Below are 26,907 nucleotides of genomic sequence, written 5' to 3' on the forward strand. Positions count from 1 at the left end.
TCCTCACAAGGGTCACGGTGTGCTGGAGCCTATCCCAGCTATCTTCGGCCGAGAGGCGGGGTACACCCTGAACTGGTCACCAGCCAATCGCACACACATAGACAATTAATACAAAAATACTCTCAGGCATATAGTCTTCCTAATCTAGGAAAAACAAGTATTAAAATTTATTCTATTTTTTTTTTTGTTTTTGTTTTTTTAAGCTTACAGAAATGTGTAGCTCCATGCATGCATCGCACCATATTGACCCTAAAGAGGCCAAGTGAAACTTCCGGTTGCCGTTTCTGGCAGGGCGGATTTTATTGTAACACCAGGAAAATTTTCATGCACACTTTCCCAGAATGCATTGCATTAGTTAAAATTACTCACGTTTTGACTGCGTTAAAATGTTTGGTGGCAATTAGGCACCCTTACTCAAAATGGTTAGAGTGATGTAGTCTATGAATACCACCTGTAGGCCTGACAACTCTATAAATGCCACCTGGTCCACTGGTTGCGTGCACTGTGTAACATGTACAATAACATTGTTATTCCAAATAGTCTCAATGAGAGAACTCCTGAAACCCTTATTCCATGGAATTGTTAACTTAGGAAACAGTTCTCATCAACTTTCAATACCTAACACCAAGATAGAGAACATGGCAAGAAATAACATTTTGGTGTGAATCTAGATAAAACTGCAGCTCATTGAATTTAATTATTCACTCCAGCACGCTCGCGACACTGGTGAGGATAAGCGGTACAGAAAATGGAATGGAATTGAACTTCTATGAACATTGATTTTTTTTTCCTTCAAGAAAAAAAGAGGTTGTAAGCTATTTTACTGTACCCTCCAAAAGTGGGAAGATGAGACCACTTCCTTAATTTTTGTGGTAAACTGAAAACATTTGGGTTTGACAGCATAGCAATTGCTTGTTTTTCACCCATAGATGGCTCTCTAATTTTCATGTTGGTTAAACCGCTTACTAGTACTGTATATTGCAAATATGATTTTCACAGGCAAAACCTGAATCTGAACGTAAATATTCAGCACTATTTGTTCGAATGATCAATGTGATAGGACCCACACGCCGAACAAATGTCAGTTACATGTTCTGCAACTTTGACCCACACTAAAAATGGGATTAATCAAGTGATCTTCTAAATTGTGCATCTGATCCAGTTGCAAATACCTGGTAATTAAAGCTGAACTCGAGCTCACGTCTAATATTCCTCTTTTGATATCTAACCCAGTCTTTATGTTTTTAGTCTACAGGAAAAAAAAAAAAGGGTGGCCACACTGTGCATCACATCAGCTGCAAGCTTGCAACTGTTTGACTGCATTGTCCATGTCAAATACTGTAAAGAAAGTATATAGAAAGTAAAATAGACAAAACTTACAGCCCAATATAAGTAATTTTATATCCCGATAACGATATATATCCCGATATAAGAGTTTCCCTTAAAATTACATGACATTAATCACAACTTTATCTTATTTAATTATAAAACACATTATTATATACAAGCACATCTGCCTCACAGTTCTGAGGACCGGGGTTCGAATCCCGGCCCCGCCTGTGTGGCGTTTGCATGTTCTCCTCGTGCCTGGGTGGGTTTTCTCCGGGTACTCCGGTTTCCTCCCACATCCCAAAAACATGCATGCCCGTAGGTGAGTGGGAATGGTTGTTTATTTATGTCTGCCCTGTGTGGCTGGCGACCAGTTCAGGGTATACCCGCCACTCGCCCGAAGATAGCTGGGATAGGCCCGAGCACGTCCGCGACCCTAGTGAGGATAAGCGGTACAGAAAATGGATGGATGGATATTGTATACATAAAACACAATTAAATGAAGAACTGATCAATAAAAATACAATGAAACACAAATATCGAGCGGAAAAATACCATTCAAAATATGCGGTAGTACAACCAGTTTTTAAAGAATGTACACTGTTGTTGTAATCTAGTATAATGTACAATGTTGTTTACATCTATGCTCCGCTAGCAATGCAGCACGGTTATTTGTGGGTGATGTAAACATGCTACCGCCAAGTAGTAGTATTGCTTCAGTCACTGGTGGAAATGGCATTAAGTGTCGTGTCCAAGTTGGTGGGCATCTAAAGTTGCTCTTGTCACACAAAACGTCTGCATAGACTAACTATATTAAACTCATCTTAAAGGTGACCTGAATTTAGTAGCACTTTACTGGTTAAATGGCAGGCATACTTGAATGTTACATGAAGCGTGTAATGTTATTGATACTGTATTTATTTTAAATCTTTGCACTTGATTGCATTGCTTGAAAATTGACTGTACTACCTGATATTATGAATGGTATTTTTTGGCCACTGGATATTTGTGTTTTATAACATTTTTAATTACTTTTTTTTACATTTTATCATGTTTTCAATATAAAATACGTTTTATAAATGCATGGAGAAACGATAAGAGAAAACTACCATTAATTTCATGAAATTTTACAGAAACATACCAGAAAATTTGGTGTATATATATAGTTATTGAGGGATAAAATTACCAGTTTCGAGATATAAAATTTTGTCTATAATCGCATAGCACTAATCCAACTGTTACATTTGAGTTTCTGTTGGATTAAGCGTTATGCTTGGATAGTGAGGCACAAAGGATGACGTGATAGAAAGGCGACTGTTGTGTTACCATCTCGGACGCCACATTGCAAAGTAACCCAAAAATGAACACATCAAAGTAAAGATATAAATAATACAAGGTTACCGTATATATCGCACAGTAGACATCTTTGTGTGTCGCACTACGATATACAGTATATATCGTAATATTAAACTGAACTATGTTGTACATTAAAATGTTAAGTTAAAAGCAAAAAATACATTAATACCTTCTAGAGCTGGGTGATTAATCAATTGTATCAACTGATTTGATTTATTTGTCAGGACGATTATTTTTTTCCAACATTCATAGTTCAAAGCATGTGCCCACAGACATGCAGTCACAAACACGACATGGCTGCAAACAGAGTGAAGCTGTAGTTTACGAAAGCAGTCATGACAAATGAGCGTCTTCGTCGTTTAGCGACTTTTCCTACCCCTATAGCGACTATTTAAAAAAAAAATTAACTAGTGCACGGCATCGCTTACCTTTGACAATTTTTCCTATTTTTTACATCGTTAAGACTGTTGAGTATGCTTAGGGGTCGTATATTGTCACACCGGTTCCGCTTTATGGATGAAATGGTTTACGGTTAACCAACAAGTTTCCGATGGAGTACTTTCACAGTTACATTTTAATTATTGTCACTATTGTATTTAGCATGACTGAGAGAAGTAAGTTTTTTTATGAAAAATAAAACTGCAACGATATCGGTTTGTGCGTCTACGTAAAATCTTATTAGTTTTACATTTCTTTTAGCAATATTGTGACAATACTGTAAACCGACACCATTTTGGTCACTATCTTGTACGAAATGTTCATATCCTTTCTTCTTTAGATCCGTTTGCTGCACTGCCAGATGTATGATGCCCACTTGACCTTTTAGCATGCACCAAAGCATGCCCAGATATAGCACAGAGTTTGGAACATTTGAATGACAGCCCATTCTCACTCAAAAGACTGTGCATAGTAAAATGGCAAAGAAAATTATTGATGGCTCTTGCATATTGTTTTGCAAAAATTATATGATGTTCAATATTTTCAAGCCACTATAACCAGCAGCGATGGCTCACACATACACGTGAAAAATATGTAACCCATGTGGCCAAAAAAAAAAAAAAAAAAAGAGCTCCTGACATTTGCACTGTTGGCAGAGTGAATCCACTGCTGTGATAATGCCTCACCTTCCTCTCAGGAGTTGGTGCAGAAAGCCCATTACAGCACTGGAAACTACAGTAATGGTCCTAACTGGGAGGTTCTAATTTTCAGCCTCAAACTCTCACACAGATAAAACATTCCCCATCTTCCCACCTGAACTGGTCTGCAGCACACTGCAGCAAACTCTTGAAAAATGACTGTGCTTTCCCACCTCATTTCAGCGGTTCCCCGAGCTTGGCTGTCTGCTGTCCCCAACACGGGAGGCACCTGGTGGGGCACTGTGTTACAGCGACAGTGCGGCTGTATGCCTCAGCAACTGGAGTTAATGACCATGTGAACTGTTGTCATTCCTCGCACGCTGCCCAATGCCGCAGCCAGAGGTCCATGCCGACACGGGTTCCCTCTCAATATCTGTCTCACGCTCAGCCACGCTGCAAGCAAGCGAAAGACCGAGGAAAGCAGGCAGGCAGGCAAGCGGGCGGGCAGGCAGTTGGATGTGCAAGCAGGAAGCAGAAGAGTGCCGACTTCAACTATTTGTCTGAAACATTCCCAGCAATCCCACACCCCGCCCCCAATACACACACACACGCACACTAAAGCCAGCCCCTTCCTGCCCACCAGCATGAGACACAGCCCCACCCTTTCAAAGCTCCAGCCAATGGGAGAAGAGCAGCTATGAATCAATGCTGGCTGTGCCTTCCTATTGGAAGAGAGTAGGCAATGGAGTGAAACTGCGCTTACAGTAACATCCTCTGAATGCTAACTTGTTGAGGTATTTCCCCAATTTCATGCCCTGCCAAGCTAGACGCTGTCATTCCTGTCGGTCAAAGCCATGTAATGTTGAACGAATAGGTGTAGAAACTCTTCATGCATCTCTCAATGCACCACCATTAAGTCCATAAGGAAGATCCTCTCCGTCCTTGTCTGTGTTCTATTGATATGTCACACCATCCCCCCAGGAAACAAGTGCGCTGCACCTCCTCCCCTCATCATCCAGACAGACACTCCAATCATTCACATCTCTCTTCCTCTGGTCCGCTAAGCTCTCGTTCACACAGAATTTAAATCATAAATCTGAGTTTGTTAGACTGGATAATCGCAGTACGTTGAACGTTTCTGTTACTGCTGGCAGGTCGGTCCACCCAGTTCACCCCACCACCCGCCATCCAATTGATGGCATGCCTGTGAAGCCGGGGTGTCACAGAACTGATGAGTCAGAAATCCAGATTCAATCGAACAGCTGTACAGTCAGTCTGAGTCTCATACAGTCTAAAACAAAGGCTGTGAATGACACGGCAGCCTGGGTGTTTCGTTGATATTGGTGGGCTAAACATGCTTTACAATTCCGGGATGTGCAAACCTAATTAACAAGCTGGCAGTGATCTCTCCACTGGAAAGAGATTCATTCAATTGTTTACTGGAGTAAAGTATTGGGAAGATTAAGAGGACTTGCCGTCATTGGGTGGGAAAACACAGTCTTAAGGCTTCGTTACACTCGCACAGACGGCAACCGCGCTGACATCACTGCGGCTGTCCCGCGCGTAGTTTGCCTTTATACTCGAGCGCAACCGACGCACGCGGTTTTGAAAATGTACTGCAGTTCACCTCCAAGTCGGGTGTGTCGCTACGGCTGGTATTGGCTAGGACACCGCAGGGTGGAGTGTCCTCTGCATTTTTTGGGCCATTTCCAGTAGCAGTTTTTACTTTCCTTTCAGTAACAAGGAACAAAGCAACAACAATGGCGACCGTGGAACAGTGTCTGCTAGATGTCAAGATGATACATTTAATTATGCTGCAAAATCGATCGAGAAGGCAGCGGCGTAGATGGTACGTAGAACCAAGGGGCACGCCGAGTATGTCATCACAGCATGTGACTAAAACTGACCAATCACGAGAGATGATCTCCACGGCGTTCGACGCGCAGCAAAAATTTTTGCCATGTGCGCATCAAGCTACGCAGAGAGGCCGCGCGGGCCAATTCATCAGTCACGTGATGCAATGCGGGCGTTGTCAGCCGCGCAACCACGGGAGTATAAAGAGGCCTTTACACTCTGTTACAATGTGACTGACCTTCCGAGACTTCTAGTATTAGTGCTGTCTCACCTTTCAAGATCATGGTATCACAAATGGATATCTGCACTCTCAGAGACCATAGCACCAGTGCTGTATTCACACATCTTCCAAGAAAATAGTATCATTGTTATACTGCATGCATGTACCCTCGCTCCTTCCAACAGCTTGATTTACTATATGTTTGCACGTGCGAAACCGGGCAAAAACTAGATGGTGCACGCGACCAGATGTGACAGCTGATCTACTAAATGGATACAAATAGGATAGCATCGGCCAAACACAAAATTGATGAGCTGTTCATTTTGCGAATTTTGGTAGTTGTATATGCAAAGATATAAATTAGACATGCAATGCGATTTAATAAACATGAGAAATATTGCGAAGCAACTCCGATGCAAATTTTGCATCTTTAAATACTGCGTCTGAAAAGCAGGTCCAAAACGAGAGGTGACAGGAAAAATGTTTCTTTTCCACTCGCGATAACATGTTTGAAATGCCAGAAACAATTGTTGTTTTTATATCATATATTCAGCAATGCAATTTTGGAACTTCTGAATGCTCTAAGGTCACAAGAAGGAGTTGTGTCATATCACCTATGACAAAACTCTTTTCAGCTTCCTTCACTGTGACAATTTGTGCCAGAGAACATGCCTATGAATAGCCTCAGTCCTCCATGTAATTTCATTTGCAGGGCATTGAACCGATCGCAACTGGAGTATTCTGGTTGTCTTGAAAGACATTTTTCCTCTAACCAGGCTATTGCTGTCCTAAGCCTTGTTGCATGAACTGATGAAGCCTTCTCAGATGAGAGATGAAATGCCTTCACAACCACAACAGTCCAGTTGGGATAGATTCAATGCCCTGAGAATGGTACCACAGACATTTTTTCACACGTGTGTGTGTAAATGCACAATCAGGCAGCATGGCAGATAGATCCAATTGCCATGCACTCGTGACAAGTTATAACAAACTAAACATGGCTTTTATGAGATTGCTGGCTTCCCTAAAATGATCAGAGAGATATAATTGTTTTCTGTAACTAGGTAATTTTGGTTTGCTTCTTCCCCTAACCATCCATACTTCCATCACTTCAAACTTAGTTTTGCACTTGAGGTGCCCTCCCTAATGTTCCATGGTGGAAAGAATCAGCGCTACCCCTCGCACAAAACCTTATTTTGAACATGGCAGTGTCCACTACTTTTACATCTGTTGCGAACAGTGCGTGCAATCTATCGAGTATATACATCGAGTAAGTGAACATTTGGGATCAAAGTAAAAGGTTGCAATCTTGGTAGATTTATTTCAGTTGGTGATTCCTAAATAATGGGTAATAACAATTGCTGCTTACGTCAAATTTCCCCGGCAATTCTGCAGGCTGCCTCTCTCTTAAATAGCTTTTTCCAGCAGGAAAACAAACCATAGAAAACAAAAGCCTGGCAGACAAACAAGCTGAGCCACTTCCTTCCTTTATAGTATCCCCTCCCCTCTTATTATTCCTGCCCTGTTTGACCCCAAGCCTGCCTGGCTCACTTGCAACTAATTGCATATAGGAATTCTGAGACCTGAATCAGTTTGATTTCTAAATAAAAGTGTGAGAATGTCCCTCGGATAAAACGTGTAGAAACACACAAATGGCTGGCTAATCATGACAAAGAAAAGTAGGCTCAGAAATAGGCCACTAAACACAGATCAATGAAAAGGCAGCTGTCTTTTTCTATTATTAGCTCTAATCAAACATCAAGCAATATTGAGTTGTGTTTACTTCCGCTCAAACCCCATTCCATCAACCGCTCAGTATACACCGACTGTATAGTTTATTTTCTGTAATTGAATCTGAAATCCACCATGGACACTAGACTGCATTAATTTCTACTTTTGACAAACAATCCTAATTTCCTGGTACTACTACTACTTAGTACTGTCAGTGTTGGTAAAGGGAGCTTCATCATTCTTCTTGTTTATTGGAACTAGAACTGGTACCCGTTTCACACATGGCTATTAAGTAATGACATTTTGAAGAGGATTTATTTCACCTAAAATCAAAACCCATTTACATGAGAAAGGCGTGGACGCTACTCTGAGCTGCGTGCCTATAAACTCGTATCTCTGAAGCACTTTCATTTGTATCGTTAGCAGCAATTAAATATGATCATGAAGCCGTTATTCCATTTGCATTTGCAATCGTACGTCACAATAACCAGCATGTTGTTCATTGTGAACTTAATGCAGCAACGCAACTGCTTGATATCGATGATGAGTTTATACTGTCCAGTTCAGCGAAAGTAAATAAGAATGCAGAGGGACGAGTGACTTTCACTTGTTCCATTACCTTATATGAGCGCCAAGTGGACGGTTAATTAACGTAGGTATTGAGGGAAAGAGCAAAAGCAGCTAATGGCTAAGCTAACTTCCTTCCCGCTTACCTGATGGCGAACCTGTCACATCCAGCTGCGCGTGGCAGCCGCTACTCTGTCTGTCTGTCGGTCGGTCGGTCGGTCGGAAGTGCAGGAGCCGCGGCCGGCCAAATGACATCAAGCAAAGACGACCATCCTGAGACCTCCCCCTAGTTTGCGGCAGGTCACTTCTTTTTTTAAAACGTTCCAAATGTGTTTTAGTGGGTGGCTGACGTGAGGCTCGCTAGCTTGCTCACCACTTTTAAAGCTCAGGAGGAAGCAACAAGCGATTTTGACAGTTCACGGACGACTGTAAATGCGTCACGCTAGGGAGGGGGATATTCCACGCGTCAAAACTGTATGAACACATCTGCAAGAAGAGAATAAGCACATATTACGATAATTTCCGTCTATTGGTTATTTAGTAGCGTATTTATTTTACACACGTAGTTCATTAGCTCGGCAATAAAGAAACATTGAACAAAGGCGACACATAACACCACCCTACTATACATATGGTTCAGTCCAGCAGAAGCAAGGGCAAAGGGGGGGGGGGGGGGGGGGTGCTTGTTGCCTAGGAAACAACATTGAATCTCCCTGAGGGTAAAGATGTGACCACTGATTTCCGAACAAGTCATTGTCTGTCAAATGAAATGAAGGGAACACATTCAATTTATTGCGCAAGATACTGTAAAAACACATTTACCTTTAACGCCCAAAAACTTCCTGTAGGCCAAAGTTACGCCATAATAATAATAATAATAATAATTCTACCTAACGAAAATTGTATTTTGTAATGTCCTCGTAAGGTATCCAGGACGACACAGTCACTGAAGCACTTCGGTTCATTCAAGAGCTGCTATCTGCTACAACTCACACCAAGTCACTCCACACATACATACACACACATACACACGCACACACACACACACTGACTAACTTGAGCCAACGTTGAAGCTGAAATGTCCCTTTGCGCTATCATTTGTCAACGTCACAACCGTCAATCACCAGGCCCGCCCCACACTCAGAGTTACAGATATTACACTATTAAAGTCACTACATGGTCACAACTACTGTACATCCTCACAATACAATACACAAACTCGAACAGTACCACTATTAATTATCATTATACTATTATAATAATGCTCATTTTTCATAGATGTCTTAATTAAACAATAGGTTATAAGTGGTTGTAGTCTGCAGTGGTGCAGAACTTCAATGCAGATGTTTGTAATATTTTGCACCCATTATATAGCTAACAAAAAATAATATTTCACCCCTCACGGTTGCACTACAGTATTGCAAACTATAGCTCCAATAATAACCATATTGTTAAATAAATACATCTCCATCCATCCATCCATCCATTTTCTGAGCCGCTTCTCCTCACTAGGGTCGCGGGCGTGCTGGAGCCTATCCCAGCTGTCATCGGGCAGGAGGCGGGGTACACCCTGAACTGGTTGCCAGCCAATCGCAGGGCACATAGAAACAAACAACCATTCACACTCACAGTCATGCCTACGGGCAATTTAGAGTCTCCAATGCATGTTTTTGGGATGTGGGAGGAAACCGGAGTGCCCGGAGAAAACCCACGCAGGCACGGGGAGAACACGCAAACTCCACACAGGCGGGGACGGGGATTGAACCCCGCACCTCAGAACTGTGAGGCTGACGCTCTAACCAGTCGGCCACCGTGCCGCCTAAATACATCTCCAAGATTGTAAATTAAATATAGTATTATTGATAATTAGCTGATCTGGACTGTGTAGGTGTGACTATGCAAGATACAGTAAAACTAAATAATATTTGACTTGTAACACAATATACGTGGCAAAGTAAAGTTTATCAGATAAATGATACACATTTTATTCCGGTGCGTAAAATGCTATTGTGTTAATTAATTGATTTGACGAGCCTTTCCTACGAGCGCATACTGTGTCTGAGTGTATAGTAAGTTAAAAATATGTCTGGAATGAGTACACAAATTTAGACCCACCGACTGCTGTCCTTGCCGTGTGCTTCCCATTGAGTGCATGAACAATGCACAGAGCAGATGCATGCTGCTCTGTCGGGGTCAAGGCAGAATGCCATTCGAAGGAGACCTTACACTTTGTCTGAAGAATGACAGTAGGTGTCAGGGATAAATACATTATTGCTTGACAGTACTTTGGTGAGCCGGCACGGTGTAAAAATGGTTAGGACATCGGCCTCACAGTTCTGAGGACCTGGGTTCAAATCCCAGCCCCGCATGTGTGGAGTTTGCATGTTCTCCCCGTGCCTGCATGGGTTTTCTCCGGGCACTCCGGTTTCTTCCCACATCCCCAAAATATGCAGGGTAGGTTATTTGAAGACTCTAAATTTCCCGTAGGTGTGAATGAGTTTGTTTGTATGTGCCCTGCGATCGGCTGGCGACCAGTTCAGGGTGTACCCCGCCTCTCGCCCGAAGATAACTGGGATAGGCTCCAGCACGCCATGACCCTAGCGAGGATGAGCGGAATGGAAGATGAAGGAATGAATGAGTACTTTGGTAAATTTGACAAACAGGAATTCAGGTTCAATTTATTAGTTTAATTTTGAAATGCAGACATGGTGAACCATTAAGTTCATTAGGTTCATACAAACCTGACAAATGTGCAGGAAAAACACAGAACAACTGTGCAGCACACATAGGTAGAGCTCACTTCCCAAGGCCAAATGTATTGATCTTAATACAGGGAGGAATTTGTTGGGGGGAACGACACTATTCCTGGCATACTTTTCAAATTGTCTGTATACACCCACACATTTGTAAACAACTACAGAAGCAAACCTGGTGGCTTGCAGTATACTTTACTTGTTGCACAGCTTGGAGACATTTTCTTTGTTTTACTTCATTGCAGAGCAAAAGCATTAGGTTACTGAAGCAAACATTTGTGTCATTCTCCTTTGACTTTCCCCTTCTCACTCCGATCTCTGACGCATGGTTATTTAACTATTTTGATCAACTGCACCTAGGCCCTGTAATTTGGTATTATCCATCCATCCATCCATTTTCTGAGCCGCTTCTCCTCACTAGGGTCGCGGGCGTGCTGGAGTCTATCCCAGCTATCATCGGGCAGGAGGCGGGGTACACCCTGAACTGGTTGCCAGCCAATTGCAGGTAATTTGGTATTATGTATACAGAAAAAAATATATAATAACAAAATAACATTCAAAAGGACTGGTTAAATGCCAGATAATGAAAACAGGAAAAAAAGCAATTTTATTTTGTTGTTGGTAGCATGAACAGTGAAATGACTCAAAACAGATATTAATGTTAAATGCATTCTTTTAACAGCCTTTGGGGCTACATTTGTGCCGCCTGGAGCATGGTGCTGAGTGGACCACGTGGTTAGCGAGCAAAAAAGTATCATATCTGAAGTCTCGGCTGTGGGCTGTGAAGGGCAGGAATGTTTAGTGGCAGTCGTGATGTCAAAGGAACATTTAAGATGAAAGACCAAAGGGACATTTAAAGCACATCCTAATGGCCTATATTTTACTACCAAGTTCTCTTTTATGTATTTTTTGCTCAAGAAAATGAAACTAGCAATTATTTCCAATAATATCAATCCGTTTTGGAGCAAAATCCAAAATCGCTATTGCGCCATGTCTTGGCGTGACATCAGCGACGGAACTAGAGACCAAATTCGCTGCCTAGCTGGTGTAGACAAAGGAACGTACTAAACCATAAAGTGCCTGTATTTGTCCATATTTTATATATTGTCGCTGTTGGGCGGAATACCCCCACCTCCAAAATGACAAGTTTTCAGGAAATAAATAAAAAGCAACGACAGTTTGCTTAAGTTTTCCACCGCCTTGTTCAAGTTGGTACTATACCATACACTGCTTTCATATACCATCACTCACTCACATCAGCACCATAGCGCCCCAAAATTATGTTCAATTGCTAAATTAATACGATAAAAGAATAGATTATTTATCAGCGTGTCATTGATTAAAATGGTACGAACATGGCGCCAGTCGCCCGTGCCCATCGTCTGTCAATGTCACACGACACCACCACCATACAAAAAGCCTTTAACTTCACTAAAGCAAACGCCTGTGTTACGTCATCTTCCCAAACTCTTTTTCAAAGGTGAGCGATGCAATCAATACAACAATGAGCTGTAAAAAAAAACATGTATAAAGGCACAAATTAATCTCCACGCACTTACATCATGCAGCTGCCTTCCTTCCGCAACAAAGCATTACAGAAATCGATTTTAACAAAACAAGCCCACTCAAATGTATACTATGTAACCTCACTATTTTCACTCATTGTTTCCTAAAAAAAAAAAAAAAAAAAAAACATCCAGACTTCCAATATAGGCGACAATTACGCTGCAGAACACATAGTAGCTTAATAAAGAAATGTGCTCCGTTACTGATGTCAGATGTTACCCTGGGCCAGTAAAACTGAAATTTGAAATACAAGTTTAAAATTACTACTAAGTCTATTTGGGGAGGGGGAAGGGGGGGGGGGGACTTTTCTCCACAGGCCAGAACTATGGAATAATTGCCAATGCACACAGCAGTAGAGGGGTCCTGTAGGCTTGATTTCAGAAATGCACTCCAAGCGTGCTCTGTACACTCCAGACCGTTCGGAAACTCAGAGTGTTGTTTGAATGTGCTTTTCAGTTATTCAGAGTGCCACACTGTGGGAGTGCTGGAGTGTACTCTGGTCCCTCTGACTGGGGAGACAGAGCAGATAGGGGGCCGGGGGATTTGAACCACCTCATTGACCATTCATGTACTGTGGTTATAACTTTAGTTGGTATCGTTTGTAAATTCCATCCATCCATCCATTTTCTGAGCCGCTTCTCCTCACTAGGGTCGCGGGCATGCTGGAGCCTATCCCAGCTATCATCGGGCAGGAGGCGGGGTACACCCTGAACTGGTTGCCAGCCAATCGCAGGGCACACAGAAACAAACAACCATTTGCGCTCACAGTCATGCCTACGGGCAATTTAGAGTCTCCAATTAATGCATGTTTTTGGGATGTGGGAGGAAACCGGAGTGCCCGGAGAAAACCCACGCAGGCACGGGGAGAACATGCAAACTCCACACAGGCGGGGCCGGGGATTGAACCCGGGTCCTCAGAACTGTGAGGCTGACGCTCTAACCAGTCGGCCACCGTGCCGCCCGTTTGTAAATTCAAAGAAGCAAAAAAAAAAAAAACATACAAAACAAAACACTCGCACTCTCAAAGTAGAGAGTTAGGGCATCAGATTGAATTTCCCGAATGCACCTGTTGGCTCAAGTGAGTTCGTGTGTGGAGCGACTAGACGTGAGTTGTAGCTGATAGCAGCTCTTCTATGAATGTGCAATTCTGTTATAATTGCAATTCTCATGGTAATAAAGCGACTGAAGGGCGTCAGCGACTGTCCCATCCTTGACCACATACGAGGGCGTTACAGTACTCATCAAAATGAGTTAGTGATCACAGTCGGAAGCAGCTTGCCCCCACAAAAAGCAAACAAAAACTCACATAAGCAAATATATTGACATGCTCACACGAAAAGAGCCCATGCTTAGACTCTGTGGCCCTGAGGTACAGCTCTACACATAGTGGGCAAGGCTTTTACGTCAAGGACAATATTGATCTTGGACATCACCAATTGAGAGTGTATACCTGATTATGAAAGCTTTTAACCCAAATGCTTATTGCTGCAAATGTGTAATGGGAAGAGCTTAATGCTGACTCAAAAGCTCAATCGACTGTGTATGTGTATGTGTGTGTGTGCGCGCGTGTGTGTGTGAGAGAGAGAGAGATTGTGCTTTCACGCTTGCTGTCAATTTGATGGATTGTTGGGTGATCACTTGAGCATTTTCCTTTCTGTGACTGTACAGTAAGAAGCGATGCATCAAAAATGTGTGAAAAAATGTTGGTTAAATAAGTAGACCCCCATACTTGTAAACTGTGGTGGGCCAGTGTATTTAGAACACATAACATCCATTTTCAGGCAGACTACAATTTATCATAAATCAACCGTGGCAGGTTCTTTATCACTTGACATGCCAGTTTTTAAAAGAAGAATCTTTTAAAAGTGTCAAATGTGTTGTACCGTCAGTACTTGTATTATAGCATATGGCTGGAGTCTCTGCTTTACATAGTTGCTGGATCAATTTCAGAAATGCAAGCTCATTACTGACTTTCATCATTAGCAAACAAAATCATGACTAAATTGTCTATCAAAGATACACACACAGTATAGGTAATGTCTCGAGAAAGGGTGTATTACCATGACAACGTGGCTCCTGGCACATCAAGGTTGCTGTGTGGTGTTCCAACGACAAAAAGAACCAAACAGTGATGATTGCTCTCAGCTGGGAATCTTGGCTATAAATATCCTATTTTGTTTTTTCACTGCACTTCATTTTACTTCTTCCCTGAAGTTGCTTGCCAAAAAAACAAAAAAAAAAGGAAATAAATCAATGTGCCTTCATCATCTCTCCCACCACAGTGCAAAGTGCTTCCAAATACAGTATAGGAATGTGTATTATTCATGAGTTTCATGCTGATGCAAGGCCAACAGCTCAGGCTAGACTCCTTGATGTCTGAACTGGCCGGCATCAGCATCGAAAACCTCCCTGTGATCCCGACTTGGCAGTCACTTAAGCCCAAAGGATTGATACTTCTTTGTAATATTCAATAATGCACTTACGATCTGGGAGAAGTCAGCTCTCTCTTTCACATGCAAATGCTTATAAACACAACAAGTTGGCGGTAGTAATTAAGGATTTTGTACATTGCCAAGCTCTCACATTGTTGGTGTTTTTGTGAATGAGAATATTACATTTGAGGATATGATAAACATTGTTGCCAAGCATTTCTATCACTGACAGAAACAATAATATTCTATATCTCAGCCACCCATCAGCTTGAAAAATTGATGCCTCTGCTGCAAGGCCGCTTGGTGCTGCCGCAGGTTGGAAGGGCACTTGTCCTCCAATATGTTGAGTTCTTCTCAGGCCTCAGTTTCACCCAAGTGCTGCTTGATTATGATGACACTGCACTAGCACTTGCAGCTCCTGCTAGAATTTTTCCAAACTTAATCCTTGAATAACACTTTACTCAATCGAACCAGAATCAAATCCTACTGGACATTCCCTGACTACTAAAGGAAATGGACATAACAATGTCCATATAGTGGAATGTCGAAGATTGTCCAATGCTGAATTTGATCAGCATTTGATGCACAAAAACTCCAAGGTTTGAACCACAGCCATGCAAAAGTCACACGAGACCTCGGCTAACCTCAACAGACCTCAGTCAAAAGCATGTTTTGACATTTATTCCAAAAGAATAAAAGCAGCCTGATCAACGGGTATAAAGAAGAGCAGTGTGAGAAGAGAAGACAAATGTACACTGCAAGCTATATGAAGTCATAATTAAGAAGTTCCAACCATCCATCCATTTTCTACCGCTTATCCGAGGTCGGGTCGCGGGGGCAGTAGCTTTAGCAGGGACGCCCAGACTTCCCTCTCCCCAGCCACTTCAGCCAGCTCTTCCGGGGGGATTCCAAGGCGTTCCCAGGCCAGCCGAAGGACGTAGTCTCTCCAGCGTGTCCTGGGTCGTCCCCGGGGTCTCCTCCTGGGGGACGTGCCCAGAACACCTCACCGGTGAGGCGTCCGGGAGGCATCCGAATCAGATGCCCCAGCCACCTTTTCTGGATCCTCTCAATGTGAAGGAGCAGCTAGAGCCGCTGCTCCTTCACATTGAGAGGATCATTGAGATCCTCCCGGATGACTGAGCTTCTCACCCTATCTCTAAGGGAGAGCCCGGACACCGTGCGGACGAAACTCATTTTGGCCGCTTGTATCCTGGATCTTGTTCTTTCGGTCACGACCCACAGCTCGTGACCATAGGTGAGGGTAGGAACGTAGATCGACCGGTAAATCGAGAGCTTCGCCTTTCGGTTTAGCTCCTTATTTACCACAACGGATCGGTACAAAGTCCGCATCACTGCAGACGCTGCACCGATCCGCCTGTCAATCTCCCGTTCCATTCTTCGCTCACTCGTGAACAAGACCCCAAGATACTTGACCTCCTCCACTTGGGGCAGGATCTAATCCCCGACCTGGAGAGGGCACACCACCCTTTTCCGACTGAGGACCATGGTCTCAGATTTGTAGGTACTGATTCTCATCCCAGCTGCTTCACACTCGGCTGCGAACTGCTCCAGCGAGAGTTGGAGGTCACGGCTTGATGAAGCTAACAGAACCACATCATCAGCAAAAAGCAGAGATGCAATACTGAGGCCACCAAACCGGACCCCCTCTACGCCTCGGCTGCGCCTAGAAATTCTGTCCATAAAAGTTATGAACAGAATCGGTGACAAAGGGCAGCCTTGGCGGAGTCCAACCCTCACCGGAAACGAGTCCGACTTACTGCCGGATACTCTGACTCCGGTCGTACAGGGACCGAACAGCCCGTATCAGGGGGTTCGGTACCCCATACTCCCGAAGCACCCCCCACAGGATCCCCCGAGGGACACGGTCGAACGCCTTCTCTAAGTCCACAAAACACATATAGACTGGTTGGGCGAAGTCCCATGCACCCTCGAGGACCCTGCCAAGGGTGTGGAGCTGGTCCACTGTTCCACGGCCAGGACAAAAACCACACTGCTCCTCCTGAATCTGAGATTCAACTTCCCGACGGACCCTCCTCTCCAGCACCCCTGAATAGACCTTACCAGGGAGGCTGAGGAGTGTGATCCCCCTGTAGTTCTTAAAAAGGGGGACCACCACCCCAGTCTGCCAATCCAGAGGCACTGTCCCTGATGTCCACGCGATGTTGCAGAGGCGTGTCAACCAGGACAGCCCTACAACATCCAGAGCCTTGAGGAACTCCGGGCGAATCTCATCCACCCCCTGGGCCTTGCCACCGAGGAGCTTTTTATCCAAGTATTCTCCCCACTGGCTCACAACGTCCCGAGTCGAGGTCAGCAGCGCCCCATCCCCACTATACACAGTGTTGATGGTGCACTGCTTCCCCCTCTTGAGACGCCGGATGGTGGACCAGAATTTCCTTGAAGCCATCCGGAAGTCTTTCTCCATGGCCTCACCGAACTCCTCCCATGCCCGAGTTTTTGCTTCAGCGACCACCAAAGCTGCATTCCGCTTGGCCAGCCGGTACCTATCAGCTGCCCCAGGAGTCCCACATGCCAAAAAGGCCTGATAGGACTCCTTCTTCAGCTTTACGGCATCCCTCACCGTTGGTGTCCACCAACGGGTTCGGGGATTGCCGCCACGACAGGCACCAACCACCTTACGGCCACAGCTCCGGTCAGCCGCCTCAGCAATGGAGGCGCGGAACATGGTCCACTCGGACTTGATGTCGGACTTGATGCCCCCCTCACAATACGTTTGGGCCTGCCACGTTGGACCGACATCTTACACATTCACACGATACGAGTAACATTTTTACAAACACGGAATTTAAGTACGTACAGGACTCCGCCATCCTCGCGGAATTTCTCGGACTCCGCCGTCCCTCTTTTACGTGCCAGTGACTAGTATTACACAAGGTTTATTCTGCCGCAGACTTCTTTGTCGTGTAATTCACTCACTCTTTAATCCTTTTTAAAAAAAATTTAACTCACCAGTCGTCTTCAATCCTGTGGATTGTCGTCAACCTTCAGATCCCAACTGAGGAGAACGAAGACCAGTCCCGGAAAGGGTCTTACTTGCCGTGGCCACGGTCTCTTAACTGGAAGTCGGCTCCACAACTGGAATCCTTAGGTCGCTGGTTCAAATCCGGCTCGAAGGACCAATTTTATGTTGGATCTATCTTGCCCAACACCTATAAAAATAGACACAAAGGAATGAAAACGCTGGTTTCTTTTTGCTCATGAGGAGAACATGTGGGAGATTGTTCAGTTACATTATCCTATCACGCTCTGAACAATCTCTTCCGTTGCTCCTGTATTTATTTAATTTAGGGAGGTATCTAAGTTACAAAACATGTCATACTAAGGGGAGTGAGTCAAGGTGAAGATATGAGATTAACACCTGGTTATGTGTCCTTAGTCAAGGTGTCCTTTCCTGTTGATTCCTGCTGAGTCATTTTCTTGAGGGCGAGACATCTTCCTCCCCCCCACGGACAGCAACCAACCATCAAAATCGTCCACAATACCAATGCAAGCCAGCAAATAAATGATAACTTTGTACAATTTATTTAACACCGACCATCGGAGCCAACTCACCACCAGGTGGTGATCAGTTGACAGCTCCGCCCCTCTATTTACCCGAGTGTCCAAGACATGCGGCTGCAAGTCCGATGACACGACCACAAAGTCGATCATCGAACTGCGACCTAGGGTGTCCTGGTGCCAAGTGCACGTGTGGATACCCTTATGCTTGAACATGGTGTTCGTTATGGACAATCCGTGAGGAGCACAGAAGTCCAATAACAAAACACCGCTCGGCTTCTGATCGAGGGGGCCGTTCCTCCCAATCACGCCCTTCCAGGTCTCACTGTCATTGCCCACGTGAGCATTGAAGTCCTCCAGCAGAATGATGGAGTCCCCAGCGGGAGCGCTCTCCAGCACCTCCAAGGACTCCAAAAAGGGTGGGTACTCCGAACTGCTGTTTGGTGCATAGGCACAAACAACAGTCAGGACCCGTCCCCCCACCCGAAGGCGGAGGGAGGCTACCCTCTCGTCCACCGGGGTGAACCCCAACGTACAGGCGCCGAGCCGGGGAGCAATAAGTATACCCACACCTGCTCGGCGCCTCTCACCGTGGGCAACTCCAGAGTGGAAGAGAGTCCAACCCCTCTCGAGAGGACTGGTACCAGAGCCCAAGCTGTGCGTGGAGGCGAGTCCGACTATATCTAGTCGGAACTTCTCGACCTCACACACCAGCTCGGGCTCCTTCCCTGTCACAGTGGTGACATTCCACGTCCCTAGAGCCAGCTTCTGTAGCCGGGGATCGGCTCGCCAAGGTCCCCGTCTTTGGCCACCGCCCAGCTTGCACTGCACCCGACCCCTATGGCCCCTCCCACAGGTGGTGAGCCCATGGGAAGGGGGACCCACGTTACCCTTTCGTGCTGTGCCCGGGCCGGGCCCCATGGGTGCAGGCCACCAGGCGCTCGCCTTCGAGCCCCACCTCCGGTCCTGGCTCCAGAGGGGGGCCCCGGTGACCCGCGTCCGGGCAAGGGAAACCTGAATCCATTTATTGTACTCGTCATAGGGTTTTTTGGAGCCGTGCGTTGTCTGGTCCCTCATCTAGGACCTGTTTGCCATGGGTGACCCTGCCAGGGGCATAAAGCCCCAGACAACTTAGCTCCTAGGATTATTGGGACACACAAACTCCTCCACCACGATAAGATGATGGCTCAAGGAGTATTTTAAAATTATCAAATAATATTTTATTGGTTTTAATTTCAACGATAATGGTTGTGTTGATGTTTATTTTTATTTTTTTATTTGATTGCATCTTAATAATAATGTGATTCACTGTTTTTTCTTATTGGGCTTCGCGGGAATAGAAATGAATACTATAGATAAGCCAACCCGGCTCGTCAACGTACTTACGTGGCGGCCATGTTGGAAAGGTCGTCGTTCCCAGTAAATGCAACGTCGCGTCACTGTGTTTATATTTCAAACGACGAAAAACAGCAGCTTTCAAGCATTGTTGTATTTCTCTGGCCACGGTGGATATTCCAGCCCTCTTCAAACTTGAGGAAACACATTATCCCTATTTTACGGTCATAGATAACTGTAATCTTTTGGTTTACTTCCTAATCCCTCTAACACACATGCACGCGCGCACGCCCACGCACAGAGCAATATCAGAATTTGCACATTCACTTTTTATTTAGTTATTTTTTTTTGACGTTCATGCGCTGATTTTAAAAACAAATCAGACGTTACTCACCATTTACTCAGTACTTGAGTAGGTTTTTTTTGACTGAATACTTTCTTACTCTGACTCAAGTAATTTTTTGGAGGACTACGTTTAATTTTTCCTGGAGTCATATTATTTTCAACTAACAGTACTCTGACTTGAGTACAATATTTGGCGACTCTACCCAACTCTGTGCGGCACTTTAGCGTTCCGTGAAAGATCATCAAGGGTACCGACGTATGGCAGGCAGAAAAATTAAATGTTCTTCCACGAGATGGCAGAAGTTCCAATTGTAGCCACTTGTTGCCATTCATATAGATACTTGTGTTCAACGGGCCCAGATTTCACTGAAGTACATTTGTAAGTAAATTGAGACGAGATCATCATTACTAAAGCAGATTTACTTTTGCAACATTTTTGTTTTGTGGTGTGCCATGACATAAAAAAAAAATGCAATATATATGTGCCATGACGCAATGAAGGTTGGCACAAGAGAGTGCGAGCTCCTTTTTCAGATTTTCCCTCTGCTCGTATAAATGAATTGCACATTGGACATTTTCACTCTCATCATCGATTTCTAAGTGGGCACTCTAGCATCGTTCAGTAGGTACCCCCTTCAACTACTGCGATTATTATATTACAGTAACCATGGTGATTTATGGAGGAGAGTGTGGGTGGAAGATCAGTGAGCGTGTGCGTGTGCGTGCTTGTGTACAAGAAAGTGTGCTGGTGCCTAATTCCATGAGCACATGTGTGCACAAAAACAAACATTACAAAGCTGCAGCAAAGTCAGTAACGTATGTTCGTACACAGGCACACGCACACAGTTACAATTATATATTGTATGTATTACAATTCAATTTAACCGGATTACTATACAGGCATATTACATAGTAACACCAATTCAAAAGCCATGACAGCCAATAATGAATTTATGGCTCCATCTAGCGGTTAAACGTTGAAAATGAAAAACTCTCGGTCTTCCGTAGTACTCCAGCCTTTTTCCAAATTTAATCTAATATTCAACCAATTCTGTGAATGTTTCACACAGGTGTGTGCGTGTCTATATATATATATATATATATATATATATATATATATATATATATATATATATATATATATATATATATATATATATATATATATCCTATATATACACACATATATATCCTATATATATATATATATATATATATATATAGGATACAACTGGACACAAAGCGACCACGGCCAAAACTAGATGGATAGATGAAATCATTAAAAACACCGGAATACGCTTGCAACAAATTGCAAAATGTCGTAGTAGTTGGAAACGTGAAGAAGAGGCATTCATCCTGCAGTGGATAGATAATGGCTGCTGCTGCTGCTGCTGCTGATGATATATATATATATATATATATATATATATATTACTGTATAGCATGTTTAAACTGCAGTTGACTTCAATTTTCACAAACATAGACAATGGTGGTTTCAAGTTGCATTATTATTATTAATATTCATAATTAATCCCAATGATTGTTGGTCTACAGGTGCCCTGCGATTGGCTGGCGACCAGTTCAGGGTGTACCCCGCCTCTCGCCCGCAGTCAGCTGGGATAAACGTCAGTTTACCCGCGACCCTATATTGAGGCTCGTGGTGTAGAAAAGATGGCTGGGTGGATGGATGGTCATTGATTATGTCCTGAGATGCAATTATTTGCGTTGACTACAGGGGGCAACGTTGCTCCACAGGAATGAGCACCGGTTTCCTTTTGTCAGTTTTCTTTTAAGAGGGTGGAGCTAATCTGTAAAATAGAGACTTTATGAAGGTATTTAACACGAATCTCATTATAGTCATGAATTTATCTGTTATTCACAGAGACATCATGTAAGCATAAATCTAACTAGATCTTATGCGTCATAAATAATTGACAAGATGATTTATCAATGTGGATTCATATTTTGAAATATCTTAATAAGTTAATCAACGCAGTGGTTGAATGGTTCACACTGTTTCCACAAAAGGGGAAGGTTCCGTGTTCGAAGCATGGGTGTCTCTGTGTAGCGTTTGCATCTTCTCCCTGTGCTTTTGTGGCTTCTATCCATCTTCCTCCCATCGTCCAAAAACATGTTTGATACACAATTAATGGTACCTTTAAAGGAAGACAATCCAAGAACAAACTATCCTTGACAAAAATGATGCTTTAAAATGTTGAATGAGCTGTGATTGAGTCCAAGATTTCTGACACACTTTCTTGACATTTCATTGTACCCTTCACAGATTCAAGGCACCCTGTGACAGGTGCGGTAAAACAAAGCCAGAACATTACTGACAACATCAAACAGTACATGTTTCACAAAAGAAACAGTGTTCTTTTCTCTGTGTGCTTATTTTTTAAATCTGAAAACAGAATTTCTGGGCCATATTATCCCGTGTGCGTACATTTATTTTATTTATTTATTTATTTTAACCTGCAAGGAGATTTTCCGCTTAAAACATGGTGGAGGCGGCTTGGAGTTTTTTTGAAACGTGCAGGGCTCCCACTATTACAAGTACAGTCATCATAATGGTGCAACGGTAAATTGAATCATTTGTTTTTATTTGCCTTTATGTCGGTCATTAAATATGTTAAAGTGACTCACCCGGTATGTGGCACAAGCAAGGTTGAGCACAACTGATTAATAGAACGGCAGGCACCACCCCCGTTTTTATACAAGTAGATAGACGTCCAAACATGCGTTGAGTCATAAGCACAATATTCTGATTAAATTACTTTTATTGGATTTATTTCATACAGAATAAGAATCACATGCTCTTCCTCAAAGTGTAGTGTGATAGGAGGAGACCCGGTGCACACATGTCACGGGCAACAACGCACCTCAGGGAAACTCCATGCTCTGTGATTTACAGCCACCCTCAGACTTTAATGAGTCCGGCCTGCCATGTTGCGCACAAATTCCCAGGTTACGTACGATGGGTGTGTCAGACGTCTGGACAGGAGAATGCACGCAGGTGAAAGGTGCGCAAGCCAGGTACATAAAACAAAATACTTGTGTTCGAACTGTAGAATATGGCCCTATTTGACTTCCCAAAACACTGCAGTTTTTTCTCATAAGTATATTCTCCCACCGGCGGCACGGTGGCCGACTGGTTAGAGCGTCAGCCTCACAGTTCTGAGGTGCGGGGTTCAATCCCCGGCCCCGCCTGTGTGGAGTTTGCATGTTCTCCCCGTGCCTGCGTGGGTTTTCTCCGGGCACTCCGGTTTCCTCCCACATCCCAAAAACATGCATTAATTGGAGACTCTAAATTGCCTGTAGGTGTGAATGGTTGTTGGTTCCTATGTGCCCTGCGATTGGCTGGCAACCAGTTCAGGGTGTACCCCGCCTCCTGCCCGATGACAGCTGGGATAGGCTCCAGCATGCCCGCGACCCTAGTGAGGAGAAGCGGCTCAGAAAATGGATGGATGGATAGTCTCCCACCAGTTTTGCGGCTCATCAATATGCATTTTGGCAATTGGCAGTTATTTCAATGAACATTTTTATTAATCTCTAACAAAAGGGTACAAACATTTTTGCTTGTGCTGTCTGCTGTACCTATACTGTGGAAAATGGAGGTAGTGCAATTGTGTTGTGGGGCTGCTTTTATCCATCTGGGTGGTTTGAGTCTATGCAGAATACAATGAATTCTCAAGGCTAAGTAATTATGAAACAAATGTATTGCATAGTGTCAAAAAGCTCAGTTTAATGGGTGTTCCAATAGGATAAAGAGCCAGCTTCAGCCTTTATCGAGCTGAAACATAGATAAAAAAAGAATGTCAAAGACCAAAACATTGAAAAGTCAGTGAGTCCTGATCTAAATCCTATGACACATCTGTGGAAGGAGCTGAAACATGCAGTCTAGAGAAGGCACCCTTTAAACCCGAGACAGCTGGAGCAAATACCTGTTGACTAATTCACTCAAGTCAATGGAGAGTTACAGAAAGTCTTTGATCGCAGTGACTGCTCGTTAAGAATGTGCAATGAAATATTAAATCCAGGGTACGGTCCTTTCTGCCCAGGCGAGCTTGCATGATTTTCATTAGTTAATTTTCAGTAAATTTGTATCTATCATTACTTTTTATTCCAACCCCAATTCCAATGAAGTTGGGACGTTGTGTTACACATAAATAAAAACAGAATACAATGATTTGCAAATGATGTTCAACCTATATTTAATTGAATACACTACAAAGACAAGATATTTAATGTTCAAACTGATAAACTTTATTGTTTTTAGCAAGTAATTATCCATCCATCCATCCATTTTCTGAGCCGCTTCTCCTCACAAGGGTCGCGGGCGTGCTGGAGCCTATCCCAGCTATCATCGAGAAGGAGGCGGGGTACACCTTGGACTGGTTGCCACCCAATCGCAGGGCACATATAAACAAACAACCATTTGCACTCACATTCACACCTACGGGCAATTTAGAGTTGTCAATTAACCTACCATGCATGTTTTTGGGATGTGGGAGGAAACCGGAGTGCCCGGAGAAAAGATTCACAGATGTGTAAGTTACCCATGCCATTGACACTAACACAGCCCCATACCATCACAGATGCTGGCTTTTGAACTTTGCGTCCATAACAGTCCAGATGGTTCTTTTCCTCTTTGGCCCGGAGGACACGACGTCCACAATTTACAAAAACAATTTGAAATGTGGACTCGTTGGACCACAGAACACTGTTCTACTTTGCATCAGTCCATCTTAGATGAAGAAGAGAAGCCGGCGGCGTTTCTGGGTGTTGTTTATAAATGGCTTTTGCTTTGTATACTAGAGTTTCAAGTTGCACTTACGGATGCAGCGCCAAACTGTATTTACTGACATTGCTTTTCTGAAGTGTTTCTGAGCCCATGTGGTGATATCCTTTACATATTGATGTTGGTTTTTGATGCAGTGCCGCCTGAGGGATCGAAGGTCACGGGCATTCAATGTTGCTTTTCAGCCTTGCGGCTTACATGCAGTGATTTCTCCAGATTCTCTGAACCTTTTGATGATATTATGGACCGTCGATGATGAAATTCCTAAATTCCTTGCAATTGTACGTTGAGGAAAATTGTCCTTAAACTGTTCGACTATTTTCCCACGCATTTGTTCACTAAGAGGTGAACCTCGCCCCATCTTTGCTTGTGAATGACTGAGCAATTCAGGGAAGCTCCTTTTATACCCAATCATGGCACCCACCTGTTCCTAATTAGCCTGCTCACCTGTGGGATGTTCCAAATGTTTGAGCTTATCAGTTTGAACATTAAATATCTTGTCTTTGTAGTGTATTCAATTAAATATAGGTTGAACATGCGTTGCAAATCATTGTATTCTGTTTTTATTTATGTTTAACACAACGTCCCAACTTCATTGGAATTGGGGTTGTACTTGTCAGTTATTCAATCAATACCTGTATTGTTGTTTTTTTCTCAGCATGCTTGTTTTCTCCATGGCCCTGAAGAGGATAAGCGGTTCATAAAAGGGATCGACAAATGGCTTCCCTTTTAGGTTACTTCATCGAATCCGAGCTAATCCAAGTTCTATATTTACAAGAGGCCATGAATGGTCTTAATGGCAGATGGTTGGTAAAATCTGCTTTCGCTGCTTCCTAACCAGCTCATTTGTCCAATATTTCAGATTTGTGAGATCTGGATCCTGTGCAGGACACCAGCAGGAAAGTGTGGCAGGAGGAAGGTCATGTACAGCGGCTGAAATAAGTATTTAACACAGTTCAGCCACTCGGTTTGTCTGTTGTTTTCAGGATGTAACCCAGATGACAGACAGACGGTAGCACCTATTAAACTGCAAAACCCCTTCCAAAATCTTGAAATGAATCGGGGGCCCCTATCAGATACCACATTCTTGGGAAAACCATGAAACTTGAATACCTGGTTAATCATCAACTCGGCAGTGTCTTTAGCTGAGGGGAGTTTCGGAAGTGCAATGAAGTGTTCCATCTTAGAGAACCTGTCAACAACTGTGAGAATGGTGGTATTACCTTTAGAGGCCGGTAATCCCGTCACAAAGTCTACGGAAATGTCTGATCAAGGACGTTGTGGTATTGGCAGGGGTTGCAACACCCCAGAAGGACATTGACGAGAGGGCTTGTTAGCAGCACATATCTGGCAAGCATTGACGTAATCGATAACATCCCTTCTAACAGTAGGCCACCAAAAGCGCTGTTCGACCACAGATTGCGTTGACGTTCCTCAGGGGAGAGACGGAACCTGCCCAGTTGCATGGGTTCATCCGTGGTGACGCTAGCCAGTGCATTGAGAGTGGCAACAAGGGCAGCCGTGGCCCAATGGTTAAGATCATCGCCTGCCACCGTGGGGGACCTAGGTTCAAAACCCCGACGGGACCATCCGCCAACATCCTCCGGACTCACGGCTGTGGTGTCCTTGAGCAAGACACCGATACCCCGAAATGCTCCCCGGGCGCTTCAGCTGCCCCCTGCTCCAGTGTGTTCCACTAACATGTGTATGTGTTCACTGTGATGGGGTAAATGCAGAGAACAAATTTCGTGTGCGTGCATGCATGCATGTTCATGACAATAAAAGATGATTCTATATTCTATTCTATCTATCTGGCTTGGTTTGGCTGGTCACCGAGGCTCGTCCTCCAAGTGCGTGGTGACGCATCCCTCCACCAATCTCCGTCCAGCTTGCGATCCAAAAGCGTTTTGTCGATCTTTACGGCGAGAGCGATGAGAGTGTCCAAGTCGGTCGGCAGGTCTAGTGGGACCAAATGATTCTTGACGGTGGGGGATAGTCCTTG

General features: G+C 43.9%; 1 protein-coding gene across 12 annotated transcripts in view; it reads right to left on the bottom strand.

The window, feature by feature from the left end:
* The window catches only part of mbnl2 (muscleblind-like splicing regulator 2), a 77,634-nt gene extending 69,106 nt beyond the window's left edge, over positions 1 to 8,528 (bottom strand). For 11 of the 12 annotated variants that reach the window (XM_061798703.1, XM_061798780.1, XM_061798770.1 and 8 more), the window contains exon 1: positions 8,280 to 8,528. The gene's annotated coding sequence lies outside the window, so the exon portion shown is untranslated. Of the gene's footprint in view, positions 1 to 3,994; positions 4,325 to 8,279 lie in introns of those variants that run through there. The other variant, XM_061798695.1, reaches the window with a different exon arrangement.
* Between the last annotated feature and the right edge of the window lie 18,379 nt (positions 8,529 to 26,907).

This window comes from Phyllopteryx taeniolatus, chromosome 1 (genome assembly GCF_024500385.1).
Source record: "Phyllopteryx taeniolatus isolate TA_2022b chromosome 1, UOR_Ptae_1.2, whole genome shotgun sequence".
Taxonomy (NCBI): Eukaryota; Metazoa; Chordata; class Actinopteri; order Syngnathiformes; family Syngnathidae; genus Phyllopteryx; species Phyllopteryx taeniolatus.